The sequence below is a fragment of the Callospermophilus lateralis genome, chromosome 1, assembly GCF_048772815.1.
Source record: "Callospermophilus lateralis isolate mCalLat2 chromosome 1, mCalLat2.hap1, whole genome shotgun sequence".
In the NCBI taxonomy this organism is placed as follows: Eukaryota; Metazoa; Chordata; class Mammalia; order Rodentia; family Sciuridae; genus Callospermophilus; species Callospermophilus lateralis.
The window spans coordinates 37058452-37064915 of NC_135305.1; the positions used below are offsets into that span (position 1 = coordinate 37058452).

General features: G+C 36.1%; 1 long non-coding RNA gene across 1 annotated transcript; it reads left to right on the forward strand.

Annotated features, from left to right (window-relative positions):
• The first annotated feature begins 1517 nt into the window (after window positions 1-1517).
• LOC143403507 (uncharacterized) lies at window positions 1518-3442 on the forward strand. The gene is made up of 2 exons (XR_013091872.2): window positions 1518-1804; window positions 3344-3442. It is a non-coding gene; the product is annotated as an uncharacterized LOC143403507 (long non-coding RNA).
• Window positions 3443-6464: the final 3022 nt, after the last annotated feature.

Here is a 6464-nt window from a genome sequence, read left to right on the forward strand (position 1 = left end):
ATGGTGTATTTATTAATATTTCCAACTAAACATACACCAAAAGGAGCCATATGGCAAAAATTAGGAGTTATTGAGTGAATTTATTTATCCCACTCCCCTCAAAAAACATTAATTCCTTTTCATGATTCTATAGCTCAATTAGTAATTAAGGGTAGAACTAGGATTTTACAATTAATTGGATCTAAACCTGATATCATAATTATTCCATTTTCTGTTCAACAGATTAATTGGCTTTTTCAAACTTCTAGCCCATGGCAAATAGCTTTTGCTGATTTTCCTGGCCAGATAGATAGTCACTATCCTCGTGATAAGATTATACAATTTGCATCATTAACGTCACTTATTTTTCCAAAGATTGTACGTGCCCATCCTATAGATGAAGCCTTATCAGTGTTCACTGATGGATCAAGTTCAGGTAAAGCAGGATTTTATAGTCGTGTTCACACAGAGGTAATACAAACTTCTTATACTTCTGCCCAAAGAGCAGAGCTTCAAGCTCTGATTTGTGCCTTAACTTACTTTACAAATGAGCCTATTAATATTTATTCTGACAGCTTATATGCAGTCGGAGTTACTAAAAATATTGAAACTTCAGTTATTGGGTATACTTCATCACAAGAGTTATTTAAATTATTTCATAATTTACAAAAGGCAGTGCTAATGCAAAAATATCCATGTTTCATAGGACATATACGAGCTCATACTAATCTTCCAGGACCTTTAACTTCAGGTAATAACAAAATTGACAAACTCGTAGCTTTTTGTCAACAGATGTCTTCATATGACTGTGCACTAGCTTCCCATTCCTTACATCATCAAAATGCTTTTAGCTTACGTAAAAAATTTAATATTACTAGAGAACAAGCTCGTCAGATTGTAAGCCAATGCCCTAAGTGTGTTATTCACACTCCATCTCTGCCATCAGGGGTAAATCCCCGTGGATTAAAGCCAAATCAAATCTGGCAAATGGACGTAACTCATATTCCTCAATTTGGTAAGCAGTGTTATGTGCATGTCATAGTGGACACTTATTCTAGATTTATTTTTGCCACAGCACGTACTAAGGAAAATTCTCAAAATGTAATTTCTCATTGCCTAACAACTTTTTCTGTTTTAGAATGCCCTATACAGATTAAAACAGATAATGCTCCAGCTTATGTGAGCTCTTCTTTTCAACAATTTTGTCAAGAGTTTAAAATTAATCATAAAACAGGAATTCCTTATAACCCCCAAGGTCAAGCCATTGTAGAACGAGCTCATTTATCTATTAAACTTCAATTACAAAAATTAAAAAGGGGGGATAGGCTTATGACTCCCCAAAATAGCCTTAATCATGCCTTGTTTGTTCTAAATTTTTTAAACTGTGACGCAGAAGGTCACACTGCTGCTGAGAGACAAATGTCTCCCTCAGTAACAGGCCCTTTAGGCAGAGTTTTGTGGAAAGATTTACAGACCGGTCAGTGGAAGGGCCCAGATCCGGTGCTTATATGGGGCAGAAGGCATGCTTGTATTTTCCCAGAAAATTCTTCTCGTCCTATTTGGGTGCCTGAACGTGCTATCAGACATGGAAGAGATAGAACCCAGATTCAAGCGACTGAGGATCGACCCAGAGGAGCCCCCATCCAGAAGGAGGAGATATCGGAAAAGGATGAAGAAAGACCAGATTGACCCAGCCGAAAAGCTGATTTCATGGAAAGACGTGAAGAAGCTAACAACCCAGGCTTCCCGAATACTTCGAGACCTAGGAAAAAACAGGACCCCAATGATGATGGTAACAACAGTAATTGCCCTACTGGGCTGTCAGGTAAAAGGGGAATCAAGTAGACACTTACTGGACATATTTCCCAGATCCACCCCTGGTACACTCAGCTGTGTGGACTGGAGAATCTATTCCAGTATTTACTAATGACTCATTCATGATGGGAGGATTTACAGATACTCATATTACTCCCAATCATGTGACTAGATTTAATTATTCTGGCTATAGTGCCCAATTACCCTTGTGTTGGTCCCACGATAAACATGCTGGCTGTCTAAAAGTATCATTCGAAGAAAAAGACAGCGATTGGTAGACCTAGACTGACAAATAATTCTATTTATGGAGATTTAAAGCCTAATACTAGATCAGTAATTAAGATGGGACTTTCCCATAATAAGCCAGTCATTTCTGCCAAACCTCCACGGATACACCACTGTCCAAATAGTTCTACAATTGAGATTGGCACCTTTCCTAAATGGATGGATTGTATAAATCCCTTTCCTGTACAACATAAGGTGTCTAAAGATAGTGGGTATATTTTAGACTGGTCTCCAAAAATTGATAAGAGGCAATTACGAAGAAATTCTGCTATGACACCTGCAGGATTTGTTAGTAATATTTTGACTTATAGTAAAGGTGGTGTTCAAAAAGATATTTGGCGTTTAATTGCTGCCTCAAAATTCTTACATTTTACAGACAAACCCTTACCAAGATTTATTGGCAAGAACTGTAAAGAGGGATCTTGCTATGGCTTACGAGCTTGTGTCCAATCTCCTTATGTTTTAATTATTAGAAATGTAAAAGTTAAATGGATAGATGACAGATATATTGTTACTTGTAATAAATGTAACCTAACCAATTGTATTACTAGGTATAATGGAGAAAAAGGAGTGCTGATACTTCATCAGCCCTCTTTCGTTTTATTACCTGCTAATATTTCAGAGCCATGGTATGCTGATGCTGGTTTACAAGTCTTACAGCAAATTCATGCCCAGCTGGCAAGACCCAAACGTGCTATTGGAGTTATAATTGTTGGTGTTTTGGCGCTAGTCTCTTTTATTGCATCAACTGTCTCTGTGTCTCTGACATTGTCTCAAAATATTCAGCATACAAAATTTCTTAATAATTTAGCTCAAAATACTTCCAAGGCTCTGCGTAATCAAGTAAATATTGATGAAAAGATTGAAACTAAATTAAACGCCTTAGAGACAACTGTTATTGACATAGGTAATGAACTTTCAGCCTTAAAATTTAAAGAAAGGCTTAAATGCCATGCTAATTATAAGTATGTGTGTGTTACAGCTGCCAAGTACAATGCTTCTCTCTGGGATTGGGAGAAGGTTAAAAACCATTTGTTAGGTATTTGGCAAAATAGTAATAATAGCTTAGATATTCTAAAACTTCATCACCATATCCAAGACATTCAAAATAATAGAGCTGATTTTTCAGATCCTTCTTCTTTGGCTAACCAAATATTAAAAAAGTTAAATGGATTCAACCCTGGAAATATTCTCAAACACTCGGCCTGGTACATTATTGGATTATTCTCTTTGCTGCTAATTCTTTATTGCGTTGTAATTGTAGGATGGCGAGTCTTCAAAACAAAAATGCAGAAACTCCAGAGAGTGAACCGCCGCCTCATTTTTGCGAAAAGAAAGGGGGAATATGTCGGAAGCCATTCTCACACGTGACTGAGTGACTCCCGGTTAGGGTCTGAGGCGCTCTGGCTGTGTCGGAGCTTTCCCGGCCCTCTCCTGATGAGAGAACCTGTCCGTGTGGGGGTGTAACTGACCACTGACCCCGGAGGCCCAATCACTGACCCTGACCTTGGAGTGCGGCCCCCCTTCAACCTTCATTGGATGGAATTCTCCCCTGAATTTCTTGCTCCCCAATAAAAGGCTACTCCCTGGCGTGCTCGCTCTCTCTCTCTCCTGCTAGCCCTGAGTAATCCTTGCTGCCCTGCCGGGCGGTTAGAGGAGGGAACCAGAGAGGGGAGCCGTCTCGGACCTGGTCATAGAGAAAGGTAACTGAGTCTGTGTGTTTATTTCGATCTCGCTAGCTAACTTTTATGCCAAGAACCTCATTAATGAAACCATTGCGCTGGCCGCATGGTAGAGCATACATATTTCAATTCATGGTATCACTGTAGTATTAACTAAAGATAATTAAATATGATAGTCTTTTGATCATTTATAGAGAATACTAGCAAAGCAACTCATTTTGAAAATGGGTATATATAGTGTTGGAATTTATCCTACCTTTCCCACATAAATGCTAACTCAGGGCAACCAAAGGGGAAATTTGATTGTATAGAATAATTCCAAAAACTAAATAAGGAAGAAATGATTGAATTAGAGTCTCTTTATTTTACACTGTGACATGAATTAACAAATTCTACAAATCCTTACCAGAGGCTGATAACAGTTCCCCAAAATGTATGTCTTCAGATGGAAATGCACAATACAGCTGTGAAGCATTTTCCTCAAACTTTGTTATAAGCATTCATACCAGAATGTGGAAGCCATAACACTGGGATGCACTGTGCAAATCCTAATTATATGAAACTGCAGAGCAAACAATCTGTATTCTTCAAAATAAATTGTAAGGAAAACTAAGAGATACTGGTGGAATTTTATAAATAAAAAGTCTAAAGTGATAAACTACAATGTGTAGTGCTTACTTGGATATCTAATTAAACTCAGAATATAAAACTTATGAAATCACCACCAGAATATTTAGACATTGACTAAACATTTGATAATGTGGGTTATTTGTTAATTTTTAGGTATAATAATATTTTAGGGATGCATACGGATAGAATTATAGACGAAATAACCAAATATCTGTTTCTTGACTTAAAATAATGCAGGTAGTTTGGGAAATATATGGGGTATTGATGATGTATAGTTGATTCTTTTTATATTTTTATTAGTTCATTATAATTATACATAATAGTTGGGTTGGGTTCACTGTGACATATTCAGATATACACATAATTATACAGTTGATTCTTGAAGCTGGATAATTGTTAATTTTTTTTCTCTCTTTTTTTCTTTTTTGTCAATGTTGAGAACAGAATCCAGGGCCTTGTGCATACTATGAAAGGGCTCTACCTGAGAACTGTGTCCTCAGCATCCTGTGTTTTTATGTTGTAAGTTTTCTATGATAAATGAAAAAGAAAATGCTGTTTCATAATAAATATTAACATTTTTATTAAAACAAAACAAAGAAAAGGTAAAAAAACAGTTTATGATAATTCAAATTGCATAATAAGTGTTTGATTTATTCATTCATTTGGTTTAGAAACAGGTAATAAACTAGACTAATTCTCTAATAGAATTATCATTTGAAAAAAAAAAAGTAACAATTAACCCATAAACAAGTTATCTCTCTTCAGTGGACTGGCAGGTACAAAAATGGAAACATTTCTTAAAACTAAGAAAAATATTTAAAAATTACTATTAAAATGCATATGAAGAAAACTTAAATAGAAAACTTCCATCTCCTACACAAACATACATTTCAATGGAGCATATGATATGTAAGCTGATTACATCTAAGAAAAATGCAATTGCATACTTTTCAAGCATCTAGCTCAGTAAGAAAAATAAAATTGCTATTACAAGATATTCCTATGAAAGCCAGACTATATGGTACAAATATGATTTTTTTATATCTGAAATTGTTGACATGCTAAATCTGATTTATATTATTTATATTTATATTATCAAATCTTAATCAGTGCATTTACATATAAAACTTTAGAATATGTATCTTAGTTCCTCTAGAGCACTGATTATCAACTGTATTAAGATTATCTAGAGGAACAGATAATGTATAATATATAATATTAAAGGGGTATTTATTAGCTTGATTTACATAATCAGAAACTAGAGAGTCCCCGCAATAACTTCTGCACTCTGGAGGGCCAGAGGAAACTATAGATGCTCAGTCCAAGAAGCTGAATCAAGAGATACCAATGAGGCAGCTCCAGTTTAAGACCCAAATATTGAAAACTCCCTGCAGAATCTTTGGTTAAAAGTTTAGACATCAATTCACTCGCTCAGAAATAATAGAGTTCATAGGATTTTCTCCTTGTCTACCATTTGTTCCATCCTTGTCTCCATTCTATTGGACAATGCTGCCCATATTCATTTCAGATGTCCCCTTTCAGTTAGCTCTTCCACATGCCAGTCATCTCTGGAATGACTAATTAAAAGATTAATCAGAGGCATTTCATAATCTAATCAAATTGACAATCCAGATTAACTATTATATAAACCATTTAGTCAGCTTTTTCACCACTGCAACTAAAAGACCCAACCAGAAATACTGTAAGGGAGGAAGAGTTTGTTTGAATGCTCATGGTTTCAGAGGTCTCAATCTATAGACTCTACTTTCATTTCTGGGTGCTCAAGATGAGAACATCATGGCAGAATAGTTTGGCAGAGGGAAGCAGCTCACCTGATGATCAGAAAGCAGAGAGAGAGAGAGAGAGAGAGAGAGGTCTCCACTTGCCAAATACAAATATATATTCCAAAGCCACATCCCCAATTCACACCTCCTCCAGCCACACTCCACAACTTCAGTTATCACTCAGTTAATCCATACCAAGGGATTAATTCCCTGTTTGGGTTAAGATTCTCCAACCCAATAATTTCTTCTCTGAATCTTCTTGCATTGTCTCACTTGTGAGATTTTGGGG